This window comes from Syngnathus floridae, chromosome 13, assembly GCF_059516105.1.
Source record: "Syngnathus floridae isolate MCC-2025c chromosome 13, RoL_Sflo_1.0, whole genome shotgun sequence".
Taxonomy (NCBI): domain Eukaryota; kingdom Metazoa; phylum Chordata; class Actinopteri; order Syngnathiformes; family Syngnathidae; genus Syngnathus; species Syngnathus floridae.
In genome coordinates, this window is record NC_142425.1 from 2,508,766 (window position 1) to 2,520,583 (window position 11,818).

At 48.1% G+C, this 11,818-nt stretch overlaps 1 pseudogene; it reads right to left on the reverse strand.

Moving 5' to 3' along the window:
• Nucleotides 1-402: 402 nt before the first annotated feature.
• Nucleotides 403-2,302, reverse strand: LOC148388032 (uncharacterized; annotated as a pseudogene).
• Nucleotides 2,303-11,818: the final 9,516 nt, after the last annotated feature.

The window sequence follows — 11,818 nt, forward strand, 5'->3', positions numbered from 1 at the left end:
CCGATGTCCACGCAATGTTGTAGAGACTTGTCAGCCATGATAGCCCCACAACATCCAGAGCCTTTAAGAACTCCGGGCGGATCTCATCCACCCCTGGTGCTTTGCCACCGAGGAGTTTTTTTAACTACTTCAGTGACTTCGACCCCAGAGATTGGAGAGTTCGCCTCAGAATCTCCAGGACCTGCTTCCACAATGGAAGGCGTGTAGGTGGAATTAATAATAATAATAATAATAATAATAATAATAATAATAATAATAATAATAATAATAATAAATCGGTTTCATATAGCGCTTTTCTAAACACTCAAAGCCGCTTTACGTAGAAAATTCACACACACACACACACACACACACACACACACACACACACACACACACACACACACACACACACACACGAAGTTAGGGGTTATATGCAGAGTTGAAGAGGTGGGTCTTGAGATGGTGCTTGAAGGAGTGCAGGGAATCAGCATTATGGATGGTCAGGGGGAAAGAGTTCCAGAGAGTGGGGGCAGCAATGGCAAAGGCTCTATCCCCAATAGTCCAGTATTTGGGCGAGGTAATGGGGGTGAGCAAGTTGGTGTCAGCAGAGCGGAGTTGGCGGGTGGGGGTATAGCGGAGCAGGAGTTCATATAGGTAGGGGGGGGGGACAAGGTTGTTTAGGGCCTTATATGTGGTGACTAGAATCTTGAAATGTATGCGCTGTTTTATGGGGAGCCAGTGAAGATGACGGAGGATAGGGGTGATGAGCTGTCTGCTGGGTGAGCAATCGGGGTGGAGAGAAAGGGACGTAGGCGTGCAATGTTTCGTAGATGGAAGAAGGATGCTTTGATGACGTGGTTGATATGTGGTTTGAAACAGAGTGTGGGATCCATATAAAGTCCAAGATTTCTGACTAGAGGGGCGGGAGTGACAGAGTGGCCATCAATGCAGAGTGTGAAGTTGTGGTAGGTGGGGAGGCTGGATTTAGGACTGAAGATGATGAATTCCGTTTTGTTACTATTTAGTTTGAGAAAGTTTTGGGTCCTCCAGTCTTTAATGTCTGTGAGGCAGCAAGTGAGGGTGGAGAGAATGGCAGGGGAGATGGTTTTGGTGGAGATGTAGTGTTGAGTATCATCAGCGTAACAGTGGAAGTTGAAACCATGGCGGCGGATGATGTATCCAATGGGAAGCATGTACAGAGTGAAAAGAATGGGGCCCAGAACTGATCCTTGAGGTACTCCGTGTGCAACAGGGGTGGTGTAGGATTTGTGTTGGTCAATGGTGATGTCGTGAAATCTGTCAGACAGGTAGGATTTGAACCAGGAGAGGGTGGTGTTGGTGATGCCGATGGATTCTAGGTGGTTGAGAAGAATGGAATGGTTTACTGTGTCGAAGGCAGCACTGAGGTCAAGGAGGAGAAGGATAGTGAGAGAACCAGAGTCAGAGGAAAGCAGGAGATCATTAGTGACTTCAAGTAGGGCCGTTTCAGTGCTGTGGTGTGTATGGAAACCAGATTGGAATGGTTCATACAGGTTATTTGAAAGGAGGTGGGTCTTGAGTTGAGATGTGACGGCTCTTTCCAGTAATTTTGATATAAATGTGAGATTGGAGATGGATTTGTAGTTGTTGGGGTCCTCAGGGTCGAGGCCAGGTTTTTTTGAAGAGAGGAGTGATGGCTGCAAGCTTAAGAGGTGAGGGGACTGTGCCAGAGGTGAGGGAGGAATTGATGATGTCTATGATGAGTGGGGCAATGGGGGTGAGGCAGTCTTTAACTAGTTGGGATGGCATGGGGTCCAGGGGGGAGTTAGAGGAATTCATGGTGGAGAGTATTTGGGAGAGGTCAGCAGAAGTTATGGGAGAAAAAGTTGATAGCCGGAGGACGGATGATGAAAAGAATGTGGGTTCAGGTTGTGGGGTACTAGAGGGGGAGGATAAGAGCTGGTGGTAGATGTGTTCTATTTTAGAGTTGAAAAAAGACAAGAGTGTCGCATTTCTCTGGGGTGAATGATGATGAAGTATTGTCGTGGGGTTTGAGGAGTTTGTTTATGGTCGAAAACAGGGAACGTGGGTATGAAGAACCAGAGTGGATGATACCAGAGTAGTAAGATGAGCGGGCTTTGTTAAGGGCTGATTTATAGTGATGCATAAGGTCTTTGAAAGCGAGGGCATGGACTGTGAGGCCGGTTTTCTTGCATAATCGTTCTCGCTGTCGAAGTTGTTTCTTAGGTTTATGGAGTTCCGGGTTGAACCAGGATGCGGAGTGAGTAAAGGTGACTGTTTGGGTTTTCAGAGTTTTCACTGTATTGAAGGAGGTAGACATAATGTTGTTGTAAGTGTTGACAAGGTCCGTGGGCGTTGGGTTTTCCGGGGGGGGGGGGGGGTGAGGTCAGAAAGGGTTTCTGATATGCAGGTGGAGAGAGTCTCTGAGCAGATGGACTTAAGGTTGCGAAAGATGATTGTGCGGTTTTGTTTTGGTTCGGGGGTGGGGGTGTTAATATCAAATAAGATGACTAGGTGGTCAAACATGGTGAGGTCAAAGCTAGAAATGTTGTGGATATGGAGGCCAGTGCTGTAGGGAAGGTAATGTGTTGAGTGAAGCTGGAGCAGTTGAGGAAATCCAGGAAGTCCATAGAATGTTTGCAGTCAGGGTAATCAATGTGCAGGTTAAAATCACCAAGAAGCAGGAGGGATGATGAAACAGAGAAAAGTGGAGTGATGAATTCTGAGAGGTCAGATAGGAAAGATGGGCTTGGTTTGGTGGGGCAGTAAATAATAACAGTAATGAGGGGTTTAGGTCCTGGAAGTTTAAAAGCCAGATGTTCGAATGATGGGGTAGAGGGTAGGGACAGGGCGCGTGGTTTGAGGTTTTGATTAAAAATAGCAGCGATGCCACCCCCTCTGCCCTTAATGTGTGGGTTGTGCAAGTAAGAGTATCCTGAAGGGGTGGTTTGATTTAGTGAGAAATAGTCCAGGGTTTTTTGCCATGTTTCATTTAGGCAGAGCAGATCAAGTTTGTTGTCTATGATGAATTCGTTGAGAATAAGGCTTTTATTGTTGAGGGAACATGTGTTGAAGGGGGCAATTTTCAGGGGCTTTAGTTTTAAAGCCGGTGGGGAGGTGGTTGGGATTGTCAGGAGGTTGAAAAGGTTCACAGAGGACGAGTTCTGATGACGTGGGTTGTGTGAGCTGCGGTCAGTCCAAATTGTTGGAATACAGTTTTCGGTATTTGAAGAGTAAATGAATTTTCGGCGAGATCAGCGGTGGATATAGGGGGGTGGGCGAAGAGGGGCAAGGTCTCGGAGTGCGCTGACCAACTCCCCGGAAGGAGGAAGCGCGGGAACGAGGCGGGGAAGCTCGGCGGGCATGTAATGGAGTACCATGACGGATGTGGAGAAGTGGCGGATCCTGGAGATGAGTGGAGGCGTCAGCCGCAGCCGAAAGCCAGAAGTGAAGTGCGAGTGGCGACAGCTTCGTCCTCGACAGTGTCGTCCTCGACGGTGTCATCCTCGACGGTGTCGTCCTCGACGGCGGCGAGCTGGGCAAAGCCCTGGCAGGAAGCTGCGGCAGCGCCGGACGGCAATGCAGCGCCGCCAAGGAGCCCACCACGTCCAGGTAGCGTGGATGGCTTCCACGCCAAGCCTCATGGTACCAACAAGTCCAGCCAGCACACAGCGCACACAGATCACACCGAGGTTTTTGAAGCTGTAACCTTGGTATTTTGGCAGGTAATCCGTCTTGAGATCGAGGTAAAAATCTGTTGGAGTCGGAGCAGCGAGAAGCGGCAGCCAGGTGCACCCGCGTCCTCACGCATGCTCCGTAATAACTTACTTGAATTGAATTGAGGAGGTCTTTGAAGTGTTCTCCCCACCGACTCACGACGTCCCAAGTCGAGGTCAGCAGCACGCCATCCCCACTGTAAACAGTGTTGACGGTGCACTGCTTCCCCCTCCTGAGACGCCGGATGGTGGACCAGAATTTCCTTGAAGTCATCCGGAAGTCATTTTCCATGGCCTCGCCAAACTTCTCCCACGCCCGGGTTTTTGCCTCAGCAACCGCCGAAGCTGCGTTCCGCTTGGCTATCCGGTACCTGTCAGCTGCCTCCGGAGTCCCGCAGGCTAAAACGGCCCGATAGGACTCCTTCTTCAGCTTGACGGCATCCCTTACCGCCGGTGTCCACCAGCGGGTTCGGGGATTGCCGCCACAACAGGCACCAACGACCTTACGGCCACAGCTGCCTCAACAATGGAGGTGCGGAACATGGTCCACTCGGACTCAATGTCCCCCGCCTCCCCCGGGATGTGGGAAAAGCTCTGCCGGAGGTGGGATTTGAAGCTCTTCCTGACAGGGGACTCTGCCAGACGTTCCGAGCAGACCCTCACAGAGCGTTTGGGTCTGCCAGGCCTGACCTGCTGGTTTGGACTGGCATCTTCCCCCAGGTGGTGATCAGTTGACAGCTCCGCCCCTCTCTTCACCCGAGTGTCCAAAACATGCGGCCGCAAATCCGATGACACGACTACAAAGTCAATCATCGAACTGCGGCCTAGGGTGTCCTGGTGCCAAGTGCACACATGGACACCCTTATGTTTGAACATGGTGTTCATTATAGAAAATCCGTGTCAAGCACAGAAGTCCAATAATAGAACACCGCTCGGATTCAGATCGGGGGGCCGTTCCTCCCAATCACGCCCTTCCAGGTCTCACTGTCATTGCCCACGTGAGCATTAAAGTCACCCAGTAGAACGATGGAGTCCCCAGAATGAGTGCTCTCCAGCACTTCCTCCAGGGACTCCAAGACGGGTTGGTACTCTGAGCTGTCGTTTGGTGCATAGACACAAACAACAGTCAGGACCCGTCCCCTCACCCGAAGGCGGAGGGAGGCTACCCTCTCGTTCACCGGGGTGAACCCCAATGTGCAGGCGCCCAGCCGGGGGGCAATAAGTATGCCCACACCTGCTCGACGCCTCTCACTGTGGGCAACTCCAGAGTGGAAGAGAGTCCAGCTCCTCTCGAGAGGGCTTGTACCAGAGTCCAAACTATGTGTGGAGGCATGTGTGTCTAGTCGGAACTTTTCTGCCTCACACACCAGCTTGGGCTCCTTTCCAGCCAGAGAGCTGACATTGCATGTCCCAAGAGCCAGCCTCTGGATCGGACCGCCAAGGTCCCCGCCTTTGGCCGCCGCCCAGCTCACTTTGCACCCGACCCCTTTGGCCCCTCCTACAGGTGGTGAGCCCATGGCAAGGGGGACCCTCGTTTTCTTTTTGGGCTATGCCCGGCCAGGCCCCATGGGCGAAGGCCCGGCCACCAGGCGCTCGCCTTCGAGCCCACCTCCAGGCCTGGCTCCAGAGGGGGGCCCCGGTGACCTGCGTCCGGGCAAGGGAAAACGAAGTCCATTTATGTTTTTCGTCATAAGGGGCTTGGGTGAGCCGTGCTTTGTCTGGCCCCTCACCTAGGACCCTTTTGCCATGGGTGACCCTACCAGGGACATGAAGCCCCAGACAACATGGCTCCTAGGATCATAGGGGCACGCAAACCCCTCCACCACGATAAGGTGACTACTCACGGAGGCAAAATCACATCAAACGGCAAACATTCTGACCAAATACAACATCTTGAAGAATCAGTGAAAGAATACATCTAAATAAAGTAATAAAGAAATCAAAACGGCAACACGGTGACAGATATCTGAAAATCAGAGCAGAGCTTTAACTCACAAACACCTCGTGACAGAGGTGGGGAAACGGGAAACACTTCCTTAAAGTCGGCCTTAAAAACTTTAAAAGTTAAGATTAGTCGAAAACAGGTGGTGCATCAAAAACCTGCCTCTGTACTTGAGTTTGTCTCGCTGTAGCCGCCCGTTCATGTGTTGACTGCTAGCACAGTTAGCATGCTTCCTAGCAAAGTGACAGCTAATATTGTACTCCTTGAATACTGCAACCGTTTATCATATCAGACAAACCAGCGTTGATCAGACTTCAGCAATTAAATATTTTGTTGTCCATTCTTTTTTAAACACTTGGCACTCAGTGTCCACCTTTCTTTTCCTAGGGCCACTCATTTTTATGGAAGGATTCAAGGGGAAGGTTTGTGGGTGGCTTTAACGTGAAACTGTATCTGAAAGCTCAGCATGCAAATTACGAGAATGCTAACGTCACAGCCCTCACTCAAAATTTGGCACTCATAGAAATTTTGCGCGGAGTGCGCCGGGTCCGTACTACAGAGTACATACAAGCACAGTGAGTGTGCACTGAGCTTTCTGACATGGCTTCCAGGAGTAAATGTACGGGCGGGCGGTTCCCCATCGACTGGGGAAACGTCATTGCAGGGAAAATGACCCAAAAAAATGTTTAATGATACAGTCAAACCTCGGTTTTCGAATGTCCCGGTCCTCGAACAAATCGGAATTCGAACGAAAAATTCGAGATTTTTTGCTTCGGTTGTTGAACAAAATTCGGAGGTCGAACCTTGCGACATGAGCCGAAAGGACCCGAGAAAACCTGGCCGCGCGCCCCGCATGCCCACTGACTCCGTTCGTTATTGTATTTTCTTTACTTTGAGGATTGTATTAACCAGAGATGGGGACTCGAGTCACTGTGACTTGGACTCGAGCCGACTCAAGTCGCTGTTTTGATGACTTGTGACTTGACTTGATAAAAAAAATGAAAAAACTTGAGACTCGACTTGGACTTGGAAGTTAAAGACTCGGGACTTGAGACACGATGACTTGAATGACTTCAGTGTTATTTCGTTTGTTTTCAGTTTGAATATAAAATGAATAATACATTTAAAAAAATAATATCGATAACACGGTAGGAGCGCAGGCTGAGGATGGCGTTGTCATGATTGGATCACTACCCTGTCAATCAATCAGTCGTGCCCTCTCTACCTACCGAACGTGTTTATTGGAGAATCACGCCCCTTTATATCAGACATGCGCAAACATGTCAGCGGGAGCGGTACCGCGAGTCATCACCTTCGGCTATCGCAATTACTTTTATGACGGCAAAAGACGGAAAGCACAGCGCGAGATATGCAACAAAAACATTTCTGACAATGTTGAAAATTGAAGTTTATAGAACTCTGGTGTCTCCAGATGTTACAGATGAAACATAAAATGTTTCTAATGCTCTTAGCGTTTCTTCTTTCAGATTTATTTCAGATTATTTTTTCATATTTGCAACTCAAATGTGTCAGACACTGTCGGCAGACGTTCGTTTGTTTAGATTGAGCTGTCAATAAATCATTGTATGAGGTAATTTCTTTTTTGTTTGATTCCACAGTGTATTTTACTGAATATCAGTAATTACAGTGCAAATCCAAATTATTGTCATACTTTTTAAACAGGTTAGACACATTGGACAATGATGGTTACTTAAAGTTACTGATATCTTGTCTTTTCACTACTAAGATCAGATTCTGCGGGTAAAATTGCAATAATAAGGTGACTTGACTTGACCTATTTAAGGACTTGACTTGACTTGCCCAAGAAAAAAAATGACTTGGGACTTACTTGAGACTTGAAGGTTAAGACTTGAGACTTACTTGAGACTTGCACATGTGTGACTTGATCCCATCTCTGGTATTAACCTCTAAGCCTCCAAAGAAAGCAAGTGGGAGCAGTAAAGCCATCCTAAAACACATAGACGCTCTTAAAGCAATGCGACAGTGAGCGCCCGGCGCGCTGCGGTTGCGTGATCGGACAAAATTAAGCTCCCTGCTCACTGAGGTCCACTTAAATTTTGGAAAGTACATCAGGACTTTAAAAATATTTTCTAAATTTCAGCGACGGCTCTGTCACAATAATGCGACCAGCGCGGTGCAGTTGCGCGGTCGGCGGCGCACTACGGTTGCGCGTTCGGCGGTGCGCTGCAGTTGCGTGATCGGACAAAAATGTGCAAATGAAAAAATGCTTAAAAAAGGCAGTATTTTTTTAGTCTTGGAACGGATTAGAATGTTTCCATTACCGTATTGGCCCGAATATAAGACGACCCCATTATTAGACGACTCCCTCTTTTTCAAGACTCAAGTTTGAAAAAAAGACTTTTTGAACACCAAATTTTATTTTTATACAGAAAATAATTACATCTGAAACAAATGATTATAACAATATATTCGAGAGAAAAAGCATGTTATTTTGCCTCATTCAAATCATGCAAAAGGTGTCGATCACATTTTAATATCTGAATATTTAAATATGTAAACGAAAGGGCAATCACATTTGTAAATGAATGGCTTCTGGTTTTTGAAATGAAAATAAACCAATCTACTGTGATAAAATAACAAAATCGCAATAACTGCATTAACCATCAAAGTGAAGTCTAACTGTAGTCTTGATACAAATCTGAATGAAGAAACACATTGCAATAAAATAATGCAAACTGCTACCGCTATTTTGGGGGAGCCTGAGGACTGTTTTGGGGTTGGCTCGGATGGTTATGCTCTTTTCACCCCCGGTCAGAATACAGGAGGGAAGACATGGTTCAGTTTTAATTGCTTTAATGAATTATTGGCAAAAAATATAATCATAATAACAACCATAAATAAAATACTCTCGGCAGCACACCAAACATAAGTCATCGAGCGAGACAATAAAATACATTTTGCTGGCAACCGTTAGTTGCCGTTCCGCTGCGTAACGGCTACTCGTACGATGCGAGGCAAACTTAAAGGAGTGCTCCGGAGTTGTCAATCAAATGGCGCGCACACGAAGCAAACCGCGATCGGACAAACGGCATAACAGTGGACAGTAGTAACAATGAAATGTATATACTCACTTAATGTTAAAGACGCACACGATCACAGCAACATACTCAGTCGATACCAGCAACCATTAACTTACCGCTGCGCAAAAGTGAAAATGGGTATAATGTCTAGACCCCGAATATAAGACGACCCCCACTTTTTCAGTCTTATTTCAATGCAAAAAACATCGTCTTATATTTGGGCCAAAAAATAGATTCGGAATTCGACTTATTCACTTCTCGAACCGCCTTCTGGAACGGATTGTGGTCAAAAACCGAGGTTTGACTGTACAATTTATTCAGGGTTGGCGGGCCGGATTAAACGGCCCAGTGCGCTAGATGTGGCCCGCGGGCCGTAGTTTGCCCATGTCTGGTCTAGACTATGTTTTGGTGTTTGACTAGACATGAATAGTACAGCCATCTAAATCAGTCTGAGTTTCATGTTCTACAACACCATTGTTCATAATAAACTTCGCTAGTCTGTGCTTCCGAACTTTTCCCGTACTTGGGTAGTAGACAAGATGGGCTGGGCTATACTTGTTGAACCCTGCAAACACTCCCTTTTCACACCTGGGGTCTAACTTCTTTTCTTGCTTGTATGCTTAACACACTGTTCCAAATGTCCTCCTCTGGCTGCTTTCCTGTTAACATGTGTGGTGAATTCTCTTCGATATTCTGCTGGTCTCCAAGATAGAACGGTGGATAGGTGGCTGGCTCAGGGAAGGAAAACTTCAGTGACACACGGCTGATTGGGGAAAGATTATATTCAATCGATGTCAGAATTTAAGTGTCTCTCTCTAGCCAAAAAAGAAGTCCCCCTGTCTTCTCCCGCCTTGAATCTTATACCCCGCGCCCCCCATTACTCGGGCGCATGCACACGAGGGCTGCTGGATGTCCTCTGCTGCCCCAGCCTGCCTTGTTGATTCTAACCAAATGGCCGATTCCTGTATCCTGGTGCCAGGAAGTCTGCCTTCCTAGCCCAGGCCCCATAAAATCCCATGTGCGCGTGACCTGGTCACCTCTAAGCTTAGAAATGAAATATACATTGCATGAGACCTAAATAAAAATACACTACACATGGAGTAGAGTGTCTGTTTGAATCTGTTGTTATAACATCTGTTTCGTATTATTGCAGCAGCCATAACAGTATAGGCCTATACTCCTTAGGTAAGTTGCTCTCCATTAACATAAATCTAGCCATCTCAAATAATGGTTGCCAATTTCTTTCAGCAGTCCCATTTTGATGGGGTGAGTGAGGGGCAGAGGTTTCATGCCGTATTTTGTTTCTGCACAGTAGCGCTTGGAACTATTTCCCTGTGTAATCTGTGCCATTATCTGACCTAATGCATTTGATTGCTCCAAAAGGGGCAGCATCAGCAAAGAACTTCTCTGTAGCTTTAGTAGTATCATGCTTTGATCTCAGAAAATACACAAACACAACACTAGAATAATCATCCGTAAAGGATAAAGCATATCTGAACCCATCTTTTGCTTCGGGTTCAATAAGGCCAGAAAGATCAGTGTGCACCAAGCGCTAGTTTTGCGCTCTCATCTGAATGCCGTTCAGACTCTGAGCAAACTTCCCATTTATAGAAACCTCGCAGTTTAGATCCGACCAATTTAGCGGCCTTTTGATTTTCATTCCCTTCACAACATGCTGCAGCTTACACACATCTTCATAATTACAATGGCCTAAAACTTTGTGCCAGGTTTGTACAGTAAAACAAGCATGACATTGATCATTCACACCAGTGCTGTAGGTATCCAGATAGTACAGCCTGTTGTACTCTTTAATGTCGACTCTGGTCCCGTCCATATGAATGAGCTGTTTACATCTTTGTTGGAAAGTAGCTCACACTCCGTTGGCCGTAGCAGTCTTGACGGAGAATATGTCCTGCAGATAGGATGGTATGTCACGACTCGTCCCCGGTCATTCCATTGTGTGTACATTTTGTCATAGTTTCTGTTCGCGTGTCTGTGTGCTTGCCCCTCCCCTCCTAAGTGCTCATGATCGGTGTAATTCCCCTCACCTGCCTCTCGTTGCATGTCTCGTATTTAAGTCCTGTCTGCGTGTCACTCCCTGTCGGATTGTTCTTGTTTCTTGTCTCCAGTCTCTGTCTTTGTCTCTGTTTCTGTTAGTTTCTTTTCCCATCTGCGAGTTGGTCTGTCTGTTCCCCTTCATCCTCCATTCCAAGTCCCTTTTGCCTTCAATAAACCCTGGTCCAAGCTGCATTTGGTCACCCTGCTCCACTCATTCCCGACAGAACAATCGGACCACTTCAGCGACCAGCGCCTGGACCAATCCTCGCCACCAGCTTCCGTATCCGCGACGCCGGACCCACATGCGCCATCAGGATCCACCCCAGCGTCGCCAGACCCGTAGCCGCCGTCGGATCTCATCCTAGCGGTGCCAGACCCGTGGCTGCCGTCGGAGCGCGTCTCAGTGCCATGAGACTCGCGGCCGGCATCAGGCCCCACCCCAGCGTCGCCGGACCCGCGGCATCGCCGGGCCTCGTGCCAACAATGCCAGACCCGCTATCATCCGAGACCCTGCCCCCACCGCTGAAACACGTGCCTGAGTCCTCCTGCTGCGTGCAGTCTTTAGTATCCTGGCTGTGACTCTTGCCGCTGCACACGGCTTTCACCTCCTAGTTGCCGCCGAGCGCGGTTCTGACTCTCCGTATGCCGCCAAGCACGGTTCTAACTCTCCGTTTGCTGCAGAGCGCGGCTCTGTTTCCCGAGTTTCGGCCGATTGCGGTTCTGTTACCCCGAATGCTGCTGATTGCGGTTCTGTTCCCGAGTTTCCGCCAATTGCGGTTCTGTTCCCGAGTTTCCGCCGATTGCAGTTCTGTTTCCGCCGATTGCGGTTCTGTTTCCGCTGAGTATGGTTCTGTTCCCGACTTTCCGCTGATTGCGGTTTTGTTCCCGTGTTTCTGTCGAGCGCAGTTCTGTTTCCCCATTTGCTGCTGTGTGCGGGTGAAACTTTGCTGCTCCCAGTTCGGACTTTGCCACAAACCAGTGGGGTAATTTGGACTGGTGCGCCTTCCCCCCCCGCGCGCAAACCATTTTGTCATAGTTTCTGTTCACGTGTCTGTGTG